We start from the raw sequence: 19,890 nt of genomic DNA, 5'->3' as shown, positions 1-19,890 counted from the left end.
GATAGCTAGAACTTTGCTCTTGCCAATTGACTTGAGATAGGTAGGACATTTTGGCTTCATGTGTCTGTACCCTTGACACCCATAGCATTTTGGACCGGTTGGAATGTTGCTACTTTTTCCACCTTCTTTGGATTCTCTTTTGAATTTCTCTTGAGTTTTAGATTGAGAGAATCCAGACTGTTTGCGATCCTTGTCATTTACTTTGACATTTGCTTTCTTAATGAACTTCTTGAATTGTTTGGTAATGTAAGATTTGAACTTTAAGTTCTCATCCTCAAAAAATTCATCTTCTTCATCATTCTTGGCTTTGAGAGCCATATTCTTGCTCTTGCTCCCTTTGCCAATCCTCACTAAACCTAATTCTTAAGTTTGCAGATTCCCAATCAACTCTGTCAAAGGGATAGTGTCAATGTCCTTTGACTCTTCAATGGCAGTGATCTTAGCATGAAATTTCTTTGGAAGAGATCTAAGGATTTTCCTCACAATTTTAGGCTCTGGGATCTTTTCACCTAAGTTGAAAGCAAAATTCACTATGTCTTTGAACTTAGCATAGAATTCATTGAACACTTCCTCTTCAACTATCCTAATTCCGCAAAGCTCGTGGTAAGCCTTTAAAGCTTGGAGTCTTTCACAGTTTTGGTACCTTCATAAGTGTTTTGAATAATTTCCATGCTTCATTGGCACTCTCAGTAGATGAGATCTTCTTAAACCCCTCGTTAGTCACAGCACTAAATAAGGCATTCAATGCTCTACTATTGAAATTCGTAGTTTTGATCTTGTCATCATCCCAAGATGCAGGTGGATCAGTAGGTTTGGTCCATCCAACCTCGACAGCTAACTAGACCTTTTCATCTAAGGACTGCAAAAAAACTCTTATGCGGACTTTCCAATATGCATAGTTAGTACCATAAAAAAAAGGAGGTATAATAAAAGATTGTCCACAATCCATAATAGCAGGGGTCAATGGATCACATAGCAAAGATTAAAACCTAATTACAGTGTGCCTACTTTGATATAACCTGTTGGGTTAAGATAGCTTAACCCCGATTAATTAATTCAATTACCCAATTTAATTAATTAGGTCAAATTATATGCAAATCGTAGAGGCACCAACAAATCACCAAATAAACTAAATGCAGTAGAAATTAAATTGACATGGTGATTTGTTAACAAATGGGGAAAACCTTTCATAAGGCAAAAACCACACCGAATGAATATAAGGTCACCACTCCCAAGAACGCACTAATCAATAATCAAATGGTTACAAGTATGAGGAATCTCACCATTACCCTGGCTTATCCCAAAATACCAATCTATAGTTAAACCTTTGCTCCAATATCCAATTGGATTTAATCTTGTGGTAGCCTTATTTCCTTTGATGTAAAAATCTCCAATCTGTGACTAACTTCTTTGCACTGATCCCAGTACTTGACTAACTCTAGTAACTTGAATGATTGTTGTTGGTTGCAAAGTTCTTCACTTCATAAACGATGAAGATCAAGAAGCACTTGGTTACAAAACCCTATAGTGTACAAACACAGTAGCCTCCTATAGAGAAAAATAAACTCTTGATCTCTATATCCATGTGTGCCGACTCTTAAAATAAGCCATAATATGTCTAGGGTTGTGAGAAAAGAAACCCTGAACAAATACATCGACATGGGCCAAATTTCAGATCTAAAAATTTTGAAATTGTAATTTTCGATAGATAGAGCTTGTGTTGAACTTATGTCAAGCTTCTCATTTAGTCTCGATAGCAGCTATCTATCGAGCTTTAATAAAGCAGCTTTTCTCACTTATTTCCTGGATCAATCTTCATATACTTAATACCAACACTTGATATGTTTGAACAACATATTTCTTGATGTATTAAACCCAAGTTAGATCTATCCAATTACAACTAAAGTGCGTTTTGTCAAAGAATTAGCCAATTACATTAAAAAAATGACCCTAATAGGAATACCAAACTACCTAAATATGCATAAAAGTTTATACAAATTTACAACAATTAAATCGACAATAACAAAAAGAACCATTAGTAAAAAAAAAAATGTGGTTGAAACAATAAAAAAAAATCTACCAAAAGAGAAACAAAATTGGAGAAAGAGAGAGAGTATTGACCTTTTTGTTGTGGACAACTTGGAAGGAATAGGGGCGAGAGGTGGAAATGAAGTAAGAAGAAATTTATATAAAAATTAAGATGGAAGAGGAAGGGTGGAAGTAGATGAAAGGTTGAAAAAGTGGAACTGTAGAATTTAAGAAGTTATAAAGGGAAATTTTTTAAAATCTAAAGGGAATCAAATGAATTTTTTTGAAAAAAATAATTGGAGGGGTTGAAAGATTGAACTAAAAAGACAATAGTTGTATTTTATTTTGCCACCTCACTTTTCAATGCACCTAATATCAAATGTTCTATTTTTTTTATCACTTCATTTAAAATAATATAAACAACTCATTAAAATAATAAAAGAAGTCATAAAAAAATAAAGGAAGCGAGAGAATTTGAGTTTTTTAATTAAAGGAAGAGATATAATCTTAATAAAATATTGTATTTTATTTTTAACAACTTGCTACACTCAACTGGTATTTATACCAGTTTACTGTAGTTGCAAAAAAATTTGTTTTAGCTTCTCCAATAACACGTGATTTTTTGGTTCTTTGGTAGTAAAATAGTTTTTTTTTTTTTTTGTTGCTAAAATACAATTATCATTGTGAATTTTTTTATTGTTTTTGGGTTGTATAGTTGCTATTTGGGTGAAGCTAGTTAGGCTTATTGAGAAGAGGGGGGCCTAGGGTTTTGGAAGGGTGCCCGGCTACAAAGATGAAAAAAAAAAAAATATATATATATATATATATATATATATGGGCCTAGGGGGGCTTGGGCCCCCACCTGGGTCCGTCCCTGCATACAACTGGGCCGCGTACGTCGTAGGCCTTATGTATGCATACTCATACTCAAGCCTAGAAACCTTAATTTGCATCTTTTTGTTGCTATTTCTTTACTCCATTTATAATATATGCCTCTGTTTTGTTCTCTTTTTATGTTTTTGAGTCTCTATTTATCTGTTTGTGTTTACTTATTCTCAACATGTTAGATTAGGGTTTTTCTTTCAATTACTCTTTGATATATCATGGACATGCATTCACATGTCCATCCATTGTTGCATAAGTGCTATGATGCAATGAGGTAATGCATGCATTCATATGTACATGAATTTGATTGAATATAATCTTGTTTAGGTTTGATGAACATGATATGTGACTTTAGATGGACATGTTTGTGTTCTTATTTCTTGATGCTCTCCAACAATTCTTTGATGCTGCCATGTCTATGTTTCTACCCTTGGGTATCTTGTTTATTTGCTACCTTGGATGAGATAATATGATATGTATGATAGATGCATGCTAGGCTTGATGTGAGTCACCATAATAGATGTATGCTAAGGTCTTGGGGATGATTGTGCCAAAACTAGCCGAAGCACATTTATGACCAAATAAAATTTTTTTTTTCTTTTACCACATACTCCAAATGATCTTTATTTAGAGAGTCTTAATTAATCATCACGCATTGTCTCAACCTCCTCAATACATGAGGAGCAACGTTATATATATCTCCGTAGCTTAACTGTTGCAATGTACTTTATGCCCTTCATATATTATCCAAAGGGCACACATAACTTTCTTCATCCTTTCCAATAACAATTTCTTCTTGAAAAAGATACCAATATAAGACATGGACACCAAGAAAGCCATTGCCATGTTCCTTATCGTCTCCTCCATGCTGGTTGTGATGGCCTTTGCAAACCAGCCTAATGTACTAATAGAAAATTACGTCAATGAATGCGTGCCTCAGTGCAAGGAACAAAATCCTTGGGCAAGTACTGTTGCTTGTATGGATGCCTGCACAAAGATTTGCAAAGAAATTAATCATGACCACGGCCAAGATCCTCGTTCACTCGTTGAAAAAATAAATGCTTTAGCCAAAGGTAAATTACAGTAAATGTATTCACTTCCTAGCTACTTCATTAACTTGTGTCCTTTGCTTTAATAAATGAATATGTACCACTTCCCAAACCATTTTTTTTGAGGTACTCTTGTGGTCATCAAGAGTGTTCCTGGGGTATGTAATGTAATGAATAAGATTTGATATTATATATGAATATGGGTTTTGTTTATTTTTCATTCTAGTGATCTCATTATCAGGTGTGTTTGTGCTAATAAGATAATTAAATGGGTAACAAGTAATGTGTTAAGAGATTAGTCATCCTATATATTTGTTGGGTTGTTGTATCTTGGGAGAGACAAGTTAGAGAAGGTCTAAACATTTACAAAGCTTAGCTATCCGAGAATTTGAATCTTCTTAAAGAGAGCAATTGTCACACCCCAATCCAACTGTTGTGTAATTTCTTGCAAATAAATATTATCCAATTTCTTTTTTCAGTTTCTCTCATATTTTTCTATTTTCCTATGTTTGCACCAACAAGTTGTAACTTGTAATTGGAAACAACTGGTTAGTACATAGAATTTGGATAAGTTCTCCTTGCCCAATCTACTCTGCATTGTATACTAGTTTTGACATTTTGATAACAAAGAAAGGTCAAGAGCCATGTAACTATCCTATCCAAAAGAAAAAAGATTGGGTTGGTGGGAGTATGTGGGATGACAAGGTTGGGTGATTGGTGTGGAGGATTTTGGAGCTAGTGGAGCTTATCTAGATACGTGTAAGAAGTTTGGTTTTACAGAAGAAAATGTTACTAGGGTCACCAAGTCCTTGTTATGTGAATAGCAACTGTTGTTGTTGCTGTTTCTTTTTTAATTGATACCATACATAATATTTTTTTTCTCTTTATCATCAAGTTGATACACCAATTGGTTTTGGTAGAGATTGGAATCAAATTTCGGTATCTTATTTGACAACAAAAAACTTTATGTATTGAGCGAATTAGAATCCACAAATGGTGTATTAAAGAGATAATACATTAGGGAGACTCCAATTGAGTATTTAATATAACATATAGAAACACCACTTAAGTTAAAAGCTCAAGTGAATAAATTTAGGCCTAATTGTATTATATATTGACCATTCACTCTTGCCATTATTATTAAACACTGGCCACAAACCAGCGCGTTGCGAGTGATAATTTTTTTAGGATGGTCTTATCAAATTTATTTTTAACAATTTGGGCTAATTTAATAAAGGGTAATGTATTTCATAATCATATTCTTATTTATCATAGGAAAAATCATAAATCATAAATATAAATTTGAACAATCATATTTTTATTTATTATAGGAACAATCATAAATCATAAATTTAAATTTTGTCATACCAAAATGAAAACAATACAATTTTTCTTAGAAATTCAAAAGGCAAGAACGAAAAATATTCATTTTTTAATAAAATTTATTTATAACATTTTGTGAATTATTAAAAAGAATATCAAATTTGGAAATTAGTCTTTTAGTTTTAAACAAATTCTCTCAAACCCTATTTTTTCTACCCTACAATATAAAACGCTGAAGAACGTAACTAAAGAATTAATAAAACTTAACATGTATGAGGAATCTTACCACTACCCAGGCCTATCTCAAAACACCAACCTACAATTGAACCTTCGCTCCAATACCCAATTAGGCTTGATCTTGTAGTAGTCTTCTTTCCTTTGATGCACAAATATTCTATTTGTGACTAACTCCAATAACTTGAATGATTGTTGTTGTCAACAAACTTCTTCACTTCCTAAACAATGAAGATCAAGAAGCACTTGGGTACAAAACCCTATGACGTACAAACACAGTAGCTTCTTACAAAGAAAAATAAACTCTTGATCTCTATATCCGTATGTGACGACTCTTAAAATAAGCCTTATATATGTCTAGGGTTGTGAGAAAAGAAACCCTAAACAAATACGTAGGCATGAGCTGAATTTTAGATCTAAAAATTTTGAAATCTTAATTCTGGATAAATCGAGCTTGTGTCGAGGTTCCCATTTAGTCTTGATAGCAGCCATCTATCAAGCTACCTGTAGAGTTTTAATAAAACAGCTTTTCTTCACTTATTTCTTGGATCAATCTTCACATCTTTAATACCAACACTTGATATGTTTGAACTACATATTTCTTGATGTATAAAATCCAACTTAAATCTACCCAATTACAAGTAAAATGTGTTTTATCAAAAGATTAGCCAATTACATTAAAAAAAATATGAACCTAACAATCTCCCCCTTTGGCAATCCATGACAAAACCACAAGCATAATTATGAGAGAAGTATAAAACAACAATCTCCATAACTATTACACAAATAACTACATAAGCCTTACTAATACAATGAGCTCTTGAAAAACTTTGCAAGAAAAGAGATCATGGCATGAAAGACTTGCAACCTGCCTTAGCTAAAACACTTAAACAAAATCCATCAAAGTATCATGTGTGAAATGTATACTAGTTATATAAAAGAACAGACATGTGTATATACATCATCATATATATATCAAGTAAATACAATGTATGTAAAGTGGTCACAAGACCATGGTACATTAAGTAAGAAAGATACAACAAAACCTCACTACATCTCTCAAAGCACTCTCCCCCTAACTAGTCTATCTCTACACTAGCTCTCCCACTAACAATATGACTACTCTCTCATAACCAAAACTACTTCCCTTTTTTGTTACAAGTGACAAAGGGTGAATCACTGAGAAACAGTCATCTCATCATCACTAGGAGAACCAGAAGCATCATCACTCTCATCCTCTCCACTATTAGAAGACTCCTCAACAAGCTCAAGAGAGGAAGGTGAAAAATCGAGAAGACGAGACTGTTAGCGAGCAATGCGACCAATCCTGGTGTTCATCTAACACATCTCATCAAAGATGGTCAAGACGACTACCAAAATTATCATGCATTTGCTAAAGCTGATCTAAGATGGCAGCAAGAGATGCCTCTACTCCAAAAGAACAAGCTGGAGCAAATAAAGAAGGGGGTCAAGAGGCATATGCAGCATCCTTCGCAGCACAAAAGACAGCCTCCTCCTGCTGAGCTGGAGTAGGCTCCACTCGAGGCTGCTTAGTAGTCAGTTGTGCATCACTCCTCCGTATAGACTCCTCATTGATAGCACCCATGCATGAGAAGAGAGGGGCAGAAGGGATAGGAATGTGCAAGTATTTGAGGATGCATGTGATAGCTGAAGGAAAAATTAGTTTATTATGTGTAGCTGTGTCTTCATAGATATCTATCATAGATAATATCATGTGTGAAGGAAAGTATATAGAGAGACCCTCCAAGAGAGAGAGAAGAAAATGAGCACGAGACTTAGTGATAGTGTTATAGTGAGACTGTGGAGTGAGAACAAAGGTCGTCACCATATTAAGGATCCTTGGACCTTTAGCAAAGTCATGTGTGGTGAAGTTTTGAAGTCCACGCCACACCTTGGCCGTTTCACAAAAAACGTGTGGCCAACTTATCTCGAGAGATAGAGTAAAGACAAGAATGACTAGCCAGATGAGCTACCTTAGGGACATGTAGTACCTTGGACATAAGCTCCAAGTTAACTACGTAAGTGTTCCTGTGAATACCGTAGTAAACTGAGGAATAGAGGTATCAATAGCGTGCATGTTGGAGTAGAACTCCTGTATAAACATGCCAGGACACCTCGAGGGTTTCTCCCAAAGAGATTCCCAACCCTGAGAGCTAAATGCTCTAAGTAGAGGAGTTTCTAGAAAATCAAATAGAATGACATGGCGTTCCAAGTGAATCGCCCTGTCACTAAAGTTCTCATCAAAATCCTTTTGGGATTCTAAATCACGGAACCTATCCCTAGTAGAAAGAGGGGGAAGAGAAGAAGAAGAAGAAGAAGAAGAACCACAATGAGTGATCAGATTCTTAGAAGGAACAGACTTTTTGGGTGCCATAGTCAGAAGCTGAGGGAGGAGAGAGAAACAAAAAGAGAATCACAACAAAAGAGATGCTCAAGAAAGAAGAAAAAGAAAAATAAAAAGAGTAATGCATGGTAATGCATGAACATGTTACGTGCAAACCAAATATGCATCATGGGCAAAAATCTAGCCCAAACTACAGCACTCATGTTGATTAATTAAGCACACAACCTAGAATGCATGAAAACATGATTATAATGCTAGAGAATGCAATGCATGAACATGTGAGAACAAAACCACAAAAACCAACCCAAAAATTTTAGCAAAACCATAAAAACCCCAAATTTTCAACAAAATAAAAAATCTAGGTCTAAAATGCATGAAGAATGAGAAAAAAAAGATGAGATTAAGAACACATACCAAAGGATTTAGGCTTGGAAGAGGCTGAAGTCTTGATGAGAGGAAGAATTTTAGAGAAAAAGAGGTGTTTGGATCAAGTGAAAAGATAGAGAGATTGAAATGTTTGAGTGAGAAATGGACCGGGTAGAACCTCAAGTATATATAGAATCAAGTATCTCAATAGATCGAGAGGATTGAGGATTTGTCAAGAACAAAATATTGATAGATCGAGAAGTATCGAGATGGTATCGATGGCAAAAATATTTGATGGATCAAGGAGGTATCGAGCTTCTATCGGCCAGACAGAGAGTTCGGAAAAATAGCTCATTGGATGGGGCTATCTATCAAAAGGTATCGAGAAAAACCCAGAAAATCTCGATAGAAGAGGCTTGTGTCGAGAGGTATCTAGCTTCTGTTGAGCTGCTATCGAGCATATAGAATCAAGATTTTTCAAGGTGGAAAAACCACATCAGATGAATGCAACCAAAATAGACACCAAACCAAGCAACAAAGAGGCATGTTAAGCACTAAAACACATTAATAACTCTAAATGCAAAGCATTCCTAGATCAAAACACACACTAAACAAGTTTAACCAATTTTATTTTCAAAAACAAGTTAAGACAGTTTAGTATGCTTATACTACCACATGTATTCCTTGTGATGGCCTGTAGACACAGGGGGGAGTCACCACCTAGTTTTTGTAGTGGCCTAGGAACTATATATATAGTGTTCTCTCAAGGAAGGACCTTTTGATCTTACTACCTGGGATATGGGTTCGGAGTTAAGGTATGGTTTTAGGAAGGTGTTAGGCACCTAATACCGTCCAACCCTAAGGTTGGCTTCCCATCATTATGTCTTATGTTTTAACCTTATTAAAGGCATACTCAATACCTATATCTAACTCACACACACTAACATACATCTAACGATCAACAAGGCATCAAAAATCCCTGACCATACATCTATCATGGCACACCTTAGCATTCATCTAGCATACACGTCATGGCATCAAGGCATTCATCACATCACAAACCCTAATCATACATCTAATCATGTTTCAGCACAAACCCTATCATCATACATCCAAACATTCCAAGGCAGAAACATGTGAGCATTAAAGATCAAAAGATATAAACAAAGCCAACAAAACATGTTGATAGGCCAAGAATGTATTAACCCCTTCGGCAAATTAATTAATTACTCAAGTTAATTAATTAGATTCAATTGAATGCAATAAGCGTGGTAGCATAAACAAATCATCAACTAAGTTAAATGCAGTGGAAGATAAATTTGACACACGTGATTTGTCTACAAATGGGGAAAACCATCGAGACAAAACCCCACCGGGTGAAGTTAAGGTCATCACTTCCGAGAATCCACTATTATCAAAACAAGCAGTTACAAGTAAAAGGAATCTTAGTACCTAATACCAACCTACAATTGAACCCTTACCCCAATACCCAATTAGACTTGCAATGTAGCGGCAATCTCTCCTTTCAATGCACGGCTCCGGGTACGTGACTAACCAATTGATGCACGGATCCTAATACGTGACTAACACACCAACTTTAAGAAGATGTTGCCTACAAAGTTTTTCAGTTCATCAACATGAAGATCAAGAAGCTCCTTGATTACAAAACCCTTGGCACACAGACATAGAAGCTTCTACAGAGAGAATAATGAATTAGGGCAATTTTTGTCTCCAGTCACAATATGCATGTATGGATACAATAAAACCTTTTGCAATACTGAAACGGCCCTTAAAATAATCATTATATATGTATAGAGTTGTGAGAAAAGAAACCCTACACAAATACACTTGGATATGCATGTAATCAGATTTGGAAATTCTGATTTCGTAGTTCTCGACTAATACAGCTTCTGTCGAGCTTCAACATTAAACCTTGATAGATATGCTTCTGTCGAGACATCTATCGAGCTTTAATGAACAGACTTGCATGACTTTAACACTTGACTTAAACAATATGTTTCTTGAAGTCTTAAACCATTCTAGATCTACCCAATTACAAGTAAAGTGCGTTTTATCAAAGGATTAGCCAATTTACATAGCATATGTCTTTAACAAGTTCCACATATGTCCCAATAATCGCCCCATTTAGCAATCTGTGACAAAACCACAACATATAAATGAATTATGAGAGAAGTGTTAAATCACTAAACTCATAACCACTTGTTGAAAACAATAAAATCTAACCCTAACACAAACTCTTGAAAAATTTTCCACAACCTGTCTTTTTGAAACACTTTAAACAAAACTCATCAAGGCATCTTAGTGTGAAACAGAAATAAATATACATAAAGAAACATAAGTATAAAGAGAGAAAAGAAACAACACATGGAGAGATAGGTGAAAAACAACATTCATCATCATATATAAAAATGAAAATAAATGCAATGTATGTCATAAATAAATGGTCACAAGACCGGTGTACAAGAGGTTAATGTAAGTAAAGATAGAGATAAAGAAAAGAAAAGTACATAAAATCCTCACTACATCCCTCAAAAAATATATAGACACTCCCCCTAACAAAAATTTCTTATACTAACTCTCCTCCTTAAGTACAAGACTACTCTCATCCAAAACTACTCCTCCTTTTTGTTACGAATGACAAAGGGAAAGTCACTGAAAATGCGTCATCTCGACATCACTAGAAAAGCTAGCATCCTCATCACCATCAATACTGTCCTCATCTGCTGACGCCTCTAAAGAAGGAGATGAAGAAGCAGTGAAACCACCAAGTCGAGCCTGTCGTCATGCGATACGACCGACACGAGTGTTCACCTTACACAACTCATCAGAGAAAGTGTCAAGGCGAGCATCCATGCGTTGAAGCTGCATCATGATAGCCTCTAAGGTCACATCACTAGTCGATGAAGAAAAAGCAGAAGCAGAAGGACCAGCATAAGTGGCAGGATTAGGAGTCACCACACGTGGCCACTTCGGTCGAAGTTGAGCCTTACTCTGTCAAATAGTAACAACGTTGATGGTACCCATAATGGGGAACAGAGAAGGAGAATCAGGAATCTCGAAGGAGAAGTGTCGAAGGATATGCGTGATAGCAGAAGGAAAGATGAGCTAATCACGTGTAGCCGTATCCTGAAAAATATCAAGGACCGATGTGATGAAGTGAGAAGGGAAGTCTATGGTAAGGACCTCTAAGAGGGACAGAACAAAATGAGCACGAGGCTCTGTAATGGAGTTATAGTAAAACAGTGGAGTGAGAGTGAATGTCATCACCATGTTAAGGATCCTCGAGTCTTTGGCAAAGCCCGAGCATGGGGTGTTTAGCTTACCACCCCATATAGAAGGTGTCTCACAAAGGTGAGACAAAAGCTTGTCTCTAGACATAGTCCTAAGATGCTCACAACTAGGGTAGTCAGGATGCGCTACCCACGGGACATGTAGTACCTCGAAAACAAGCTCCGGGGTAACTACGATACGTATTCCTTGGAATATCATGGTAAAATGAGGTACAGAGGTATCGACACGATGTATGTTGTAGTAAAACTCCTAAATAAACATGGTATGACACCTCAAGGGTTTCTCTAGTAGAGAAGCCCAACCTCGAGTCCGAATGACGACGGGGAGAGGAGTGTCGGAAAAATTCGACAGAATGACTTGGCATTCCAAACGAACACCGCGTCACTGGAAGTTCTCCGAGAAGTCCTTTTGGGCCTTCTCATCACAGAACCAGATGTGAAGAGGGGGAAGAGGATCGGAAGAAGATGATGACCTAGAACCACGAAAAGGGTTCTGAGCCAGAGTGAATTTGCGCTATTTAGGTGCCATAGCGCAGTCTATCCGAGAGAGAGAGAGAGAGATAGAGAGAGAAAGAGAAAGAGAAAGAAGACAAAACACAATCACAATAAAGTACACAAAAAGAAAAGAAATGATACGTATGCATGGAATATGTATGAACATGTGACGTGCAAAAAGAAATACATCATGGGCATAGCCCAATCCAAACCTACCAACACAAATTTCACATTTTAATCAAACACACATCTATAATGCAAGAAACATAGTTAAAATGTAATGACAATGCAATGCATGAGCATATAACATCAAATCAACAACACCCACCCCAAAAAATTTCAGAAACCCCAAAATCTAGACCACAAATGCATGAATGCATGAAAATGAAGATATATGGATCACTTACCAAGGAATGGAGACTTGATCTAGGCCAAAATGAAGAAGGGTTGAAGGATTTGAGTGAGGGAGAGAGTGTTTGGGAGAGAAAAGAAGTTTTATGTCGAGAGGAGAAGTGAAAAATGAAATATGATTCGCGCCTCAGCTATTTAAAGAAAATGCAACTCGATGGATCGAAGTATTTGTCGAGATTTGTTGAGCACTAAATCTCGACAAAAGTGAATCTGTCAAGGTGTTGTCGAGATACTGTCTAAATGTTCAAAAAGTTTGTAAAACATCTTAGAACGTTTAGACCCCCAAATTACAAATTACCAACACAAGCTTATTATCAAACAATGTATGTGCGGAATATGAAAATAAGCTAAATCGAAATTGGTAAAACAATCTAAACCGAAATTAATCACAACCACAGCAGTAATTAAAAGGTAAAGATTAAGGGAAGAGAGACGCAAACACAAAGACAACACAACAATGTGTTATCGAAGAGGAAACCGAAGTTCTCAACGTAAAACCTCTTCGCCGCCCTCCAAGCGGTCAATAATCCACTAGAGAATGAAGTTGGGATACACGAATAGCAAAAGACCCTCCAAGCCTAATCTACCCAATGTACCTAAGCCCTCTAAGCTTCTTGCTCCAACGAGGTTACGCCGAACATTTGTCTTCTCTAGCTTACCGGATTCCGCTATAGCCCATAGCATCAACCAATATCAATTGGTCCCTTCCTAAATGCTTCCTAAACACCAAATAACCTTCTCACAGATATGGGTACGGTGAGAAAAGGATTTGGCTAATGTACCTCTCAAGGATTTAACAATGGAGAGGGTAAGAGTAGAGGAATTTGGAGAATCAAAGGATGAAGATTGTGGATGAGTCAATCTTGTTTTTCTCTAGGGTTTTTCTCTCAAAATTCTCTCTAGAAACTCTCTACAATACATGGGTATAAGGGGTATTTATACTAGTGTGTGTTCAGAATGCAGGTCAGTTTTAGCCAAACAGGGCATTCTGGCGACTCGAGCTCGCGACTGGAACGAGTCGCGAGCTAATTGCCTGGCCAGCTGGAGGTTTTGTCCTGTAGTGTGACAGCTGGCATGACTCTTCAGCTCCCCCTGTATGCTTCACATGTGTGCCTTTTTGACGACTCACCAGTCGCGAGCCAGTTGCGAGGTCCAATCGTGAGTCCCTGCTTGAGTGCGCACTCTTGAGCTTTTCTTCACACACTACCCTTACCTGATTCCCATCTAAATACAAGGGTTTCTAAATGCTGAATTATAAGCAAATTGGCACGGAATAAAGCCAATAAAATGATTGAATAAATTAAATCTTACACTGTCAATGGCAAAACTACCTCGATGGATTGAGAATCTATCAAGTATCTATCAGCCAGAAAGAAAGCTAAGGAAAATTGGCTCAATGCATCGAGAAGCTGTCAAGATTGCATAAAGGAGAACCCCAGAAATCTCGATGGATCAAAGATCTGTCAAGATTCTATCGAGACTGAAATGAGAAAGCTCGATAGAAGAGGAATCTGTCAAGATCTGTCAAGGAAGCTGTCAAGCTTGAAGAAAAGAGTTTTTCAAAGAAAGGAAAAACACATAAAGATTAATGCAACAAGCAAGCAACTCAACCAGCAATCCAATCAACATATTAAGATCCCAAAACATCTCTCAACATATATGCAAAGCATTCAGAGATCCAAAAACACACACACACTAAACAAGTCTAACCAATTTTATATTTCAAAAACAAGTCAAGACAGTTTAGTGAGTATACATTAACACATGTATTCCTTGTGATGGACAAATCACATTGTACCTGCACATGTATCAAAAGTAGCAAAGAATTTGCGTGTTAGGTGTGAAAACATAACAAGAGTGCATAAGTATCTCATATTATGACGATTTGAGATATGAGAAAATCAATATCACTCCCACACAATCATAACTGCTTGATGGGGACTATCACCTTCGAGGTACATCCTATAACTCTCACATCTCTTAGAAACACGCTTGCAACCATATTTAGAAGCATTTTGATTCTTTTTGCTTTTATTTTTCTTTGCATATTTTCTTTTTGAACATATCATGCATGGGCATATATAGAGAGAGAGAAGAAATACTCAATTATGTAAGCCAAAAAACATCACAATTTTGCTATGCCAAAGTACACAAATGTCATACAGAATTGGTGGGCTTTAGTGGTAAGATGATTATTTATGTCTTTCTCTTAGGATTTTTTAATCCTTCCCATCAAAAAGAGTGATATATATGTTAAGTATAAGAGATTACTTAATTGTACTCATCACATACACGAGCCACAAAGCTCACATGCTTAGTTTTGCATTAAGATGCTCCTCTAAGCTACAAGAGATACAAAGTTTAGAATACTTTGTTTCAATGGCCATCCAAGGTACACAAATACCAATATACACAAAACACACACTGTTTTTGTATTTTTCTGATTTTTCAATTTTTTTATTTAAAAAAAAAAACAAAATAAAGCAAAACTAAAAACAAAAAAAAAAACATGTTAAACAAAGCAAAGCAAAAAACTAGACTGACTCAAAAACAAGAAAGCAAAACACACAAGTAATGCATAACTGTAAGGGGAGAGAGAGAGAGAGAGAGAGAGAGAGAGAAAGTGAATAAATCACTTTGAGTCTTTTTCCTTCCACACCTTGGAAGAACCTTTCCTTTGAACGAACCTTTGATCCGATAGTGAGGGGGAAGAATTGAAACCGTTCAAATTCGAAAGGAATATGAGGGCCTTGAGAAGATCTCCAAGAGGAGTAAAAAAGATGGAAACTGATTCTGGTTTTTGGACGAGAGCATACTATTGCTTTGTTGAGTGGCTTACCACTTGTAGCAATTTGGATGAGTATGCCCTGAAGCTCCACAATGATGATAAAGATGTGACTTCTTTGGTTGAGACTTTTTGTTATTAACCTTCTTAGTGCTACGGTTTCTAGTCTCTTTCTTTTCAAGCTTAAGGCGTGCTCCTAGAATAGATTTGTCCTTGTCTACGTTCTCACTAGCTATTTCAGTTTTACATTCATTGTTCTTATAATTAACATTATTAGCAGGTATGACAAACACAGTAGTACTAGAGGAGGCAATATTAGGAGAAGAGAAACCATACCCCCAAGCCAGTTCTATCAAAAGCAGATTTCTAAGAGCTTAGCATTTCATCGAGCTTTACACTGGAAGTCCTCTACAATTGAGCTCTAACCTGGAATAGTTCTGCTTCAAGCTTCTTTGTCTTTTCAGTAAGGAAGTTGTTCTCGAACCGCAAAGCTCCAATGGTTTGATTTGCTTCATCAACCTTTGTAGAGAGCTCCTCTCAATCTAGCTTCATATCACTCAACTTCTTGGTGGCCAGCCTATAAAATTTCTCATGCTTCTTGGAAACCTTGTACAACTTAGCATAGGCTGTATGGATGCATCCTTCTTTCCTTTATCTTGGCTCTTGAATTGTGAAAAACTAGATTGCTTTCGGTCTTTGTCGAATCCTTTTGCATTGGCATTCTTCATAAACTTCTTGAACTGCCTAGTGATGTAGGATTTCATCTTGGAATCTTCATCATCAGAAAACTCATCGGTCTCATTGCTTTTGGCCTTCAGTGCCATGCTTTTACTTTTGCTTGGTTTCTCGATCCTAGTCAAACCCAACTCATAGGTTTGCAAGTTGCCAACCAGCTCTGTCAAAGGAATTTTGTCAATGTCCTTTGATTCTTCAATGGCAGTGATCTTGGCATGGAATCTCTCAGGCAGAAATCTGAGCACTTTTCTTACAACCTTGGGTTTAGGAATAGTTTTCCCAAGATTAAAGGCAGAGTTAACTATGTCCTTCAGCTTGGCATAGAACTCAGCAAATGACTCATCCTCCTCCATCTTAATCTCCTTAAAGCTCATAGTAAGCCTTTGAAGTTTTAAATCCTTAACAGCCTTAGTCCCTTCATAGGTTGTCTAGAGGATGGTCCATGCTTCCCTAGCAATTTCAGTAGAGGATATTTTCTTGAACTCCCCATTGGTGACCGCACTGAATAAAGCATTCAATGCTTTATCAATGAAGTTTGTCACTTTGATCTTGGCATCATCCCAATCAGCCGACGCTTCCTTTGTCTTAGTCCAGCCAATCTCCACAGCTTGCCACACCTTCTCATCTAAAGACTGCAAGAAAGCTCTCTTGCGTACTCTCCAGTATGCATAGTTAGTGTCATCAAATAAAAGAGGTATAATTAGAGATTGTCATCTATCCATGACAAACAGGGGTTAATGGATCACACAGCAAAGATTAACCCTAATCAAAGTTTGCCTGCTCTAATACCACTTGGTAGGCCAAGAATGTATTGACCCCTTTAGCAAATTAATTAATGTTGAGGTCTAAAAAATCACAATGTTGCACCAAGACCCAAAGCAACACAAAGGATTGAAATCTAGGAAAATAAAATATTTGGACCTTCAATAAAGAAAAGGGAGAAGAGACCCATACCCATCAAGGGTCATAAGGAGGAACCCAAATCCATGAATGGGCAAGCTTCAGACCTTATGAAACAAAGAGAAGAAAGATGCCCAGCCCTCAAAGGTTAGAAAAATCACTAGGGAGCCCAGGAAGAAAGCTGGGCTAGGATACATGGGGATTCCTAAGAGCCTGGGATCCTCAGGACATGCAGCAGAGCCAAATGGGATTAAGACAGGTCAAGGGGTATACCAAGAAACACAAAGAACAAGAACAAATATGTCCTTATCAGCCACCCAATGATGCAGAAAAGGGATCAAAAGGCTTAGGGAACCAACAGCTCATAAGCAAGGGTCTGGTACCTCGGGGAACTCAGGAAGAAGAACCATGAAGAAAGGCGACTGAGGATCTTTCAGCCTGGCAGGAAGCCCACTTGGGGAAAATGACAAAGGGGAAAGCAGCCAAAAGATGGGTATGAAAAGTGGAGTCTAGAAGCCTTGGAAATAGAAAGACCAAAGGTCAGCCTTTTAGGACCCCTCAGTACAGGAAAGTCAGTTGGGGTCTTTTGAAGAGAAAGCCTCAAAAGATGAAAATAATGAAGAATAAGGAAGGAACCAGCTACCAATGTTTCCGACACAACATTGGTTCTGGTACCTAGAGGAACAAATAAAGGGATTATGTGGTACACTAGAAACCCTAGGATGACACTATAAAAGGAGGGGCAGCCAACAGTGAAAGGCATGTAGCAACAATGAATTGGAGTAAGAAATCCTTGAGAAAAACTCTGTGAGAGTTCAAAAAGAGAGAAAAGGGAGGGAAAAACACCATTTGGGATCCTTATATCAGCCACTAGAGAATACATACTTGGATTCAAAGGGATTCAAATTTTGCAAGTCTTAAAGGCTTGAAGAGCCATCTAACTTTGTGGTTTTTTAACTTATTTGGATCTTATAACACGTCCTAGTGAGCATAATGTACTACATAATTAAGAAAATGATGGACCACTTTACATTGTTTTAAGGATCCCTAACATCTTATCTTATTTCCACTTTCTTATTACTTCGTTCTTTGTTGTTCTCTACTATTCAATACGTATATTCTCTGTATGCTAGCAATTTATGTGTTGTAGGATTCATGCCTTGTTCACCACTTGGTTCGAAATCAGCCTCATTCAGCTGCGGTGAATCAGCCCATGCCCTCATCTTAGAAGGAACAGACTTTTTGGGTGCCATAGTCAGAAGCTAAGGAAGGAGAGAGAAACAAAAGAGAATCCAGCAAAAGAGATGCTCAAGAAAGAAGAAAAATAAAAAGAGTAATGCATGAACATGTTACGTGCAAACCAAAAATGCATCATGGGCAAAAATCTAGTCCAAACTACAGCACATGCATTGATTAATCAAGCACACAACCTAGAATGCATGAAAACATGATTATAATGCTAGAGAATGCAATGCATGATCATGTGACAACAAAACCACAAAACCCAACCCAAAAATTTTAGCAAAACCATAAAAAGCCCCAAATTTTTAACAAAATCAAAAATCTAGGTCTAAAATGCATGAAATGCATGAAGAATGAGAAAAAAAGAGGAGATTAAGAACACATACCAAAGGATTTAGGCTTGGAAGAGGCTGAAGTCTTGATGAGAGGAAGAATTTTAGAGAAAAAGAGGTGTTTAGGTTAAGAGAAGAGAGAGAGAGATCAAAACGTTTGAGTGAGAAATGAACCAAGTAGAACCTCAAGTATATATAGAATCAAGTATCTCGATAGATCGAGAGGTATTGAGGATCTGTAGAGAACAAAATCTTGATAGATCGAGAAGTATCGATGGCAAAAATCTTTGATGGATCGAGAAGGTATCAAGCTTCTATCGGCCAGACAGAGAGTTCGAAAAAATAGCTCGATGGATTGGGCTATCTATCAAGAGGTATCGAGAAAAACCCAGAAAACCTCGATAGAAGAGGCTTGTGTCGAGAGGTATCAAGCATCTGTCGAGCTGCTATCGAGCATATAGAATCAAGATTTTTCAAGGAGGAAAAACCACATGAGATGAGTGCAATTGTTAGGATATATGTGATTCATGTTAGGAACATATGTCATCATGTATTGGCTAATCCTTTGACAAAATGCACTTTACTTGTAATTGAGTAAATCTAGTGTTAAAGACATGCAAGTCTGTCCAACAATCAAGTGATGAGTGCTAGATTGTAAATCTCGACAGCTAGTACGTATCGAGGTTTAATAAGTTGTTTAAGCCCAAAGCTCAACAGTTGTTTGATAGATAAGGTATCTATCGAGATTTAAGAAAGTCAATTTTCCAGTTTTGATTTTCATCCAATCTCTGAATAGATATTTGGGCTTTCTTTTCTCACAACTCTAAACATATATAAAGATTGTTTTAAGGGTTGTCACAGCTGATGCACATAAATGCAAAAGTTTTTCACAAGCATATTGTGAACCGGAGACAAATGCCCTAGTTCATCTCTCTATTGAAGAAGCTGTTGTATTCATACACTGTAGGGTTTTGTGACTAAGGAGCTTTGTAATCTTCATCGTGTGATGAACTGAAGAACTTTGCAACTAACATCCTTCTCAAGTTGGTGACTAAGTCAAGTACTGGGATCCGCACATCTATTGGTTAGTCACGTACTAGGAGCCTTGCATTAAAAATGAGAGATTGTCACCACAAAACAAGTCCAATTGGGTATTGGGGTAAGGGTTCAACTGTAAGTTGGTATAAGGTACTGGGATTCTTTTATTTGTAACTGCTTATTGTGATAATAGTGAATTCTCGAGAGTGGTGACCTTAAAATCACCCGGTGGAGTTTTTGCCTTGGAGGTTTTCCCCATTCGTAAACAAATCACCGTGTCAACTTTAATTTCTGCTGCATTTTATTTTAGTTGGTGATTTGTTTGTGCTACCACGTGTATTGCATGTTAATTTGATTAATTAATAAACTTGGCTAATTAATCAATTAATTC

The sequence above is a fragment of the Castanea sativa genome, chromosome 6, assembly GCF_040712315.1.
Source record: "Castanea sativa cultivar Marrone di Chiusa Pesio chromosome 6, ASM4071231v1".
NCBI lineage: Eukaryota > Viridiplantae > Streptophyta > Magnoliopsida > Fagales > Fagaceae > Castanea > Castanea sativa.
This window is presented reverse-complemented; position numbering follows the sequence as displayed.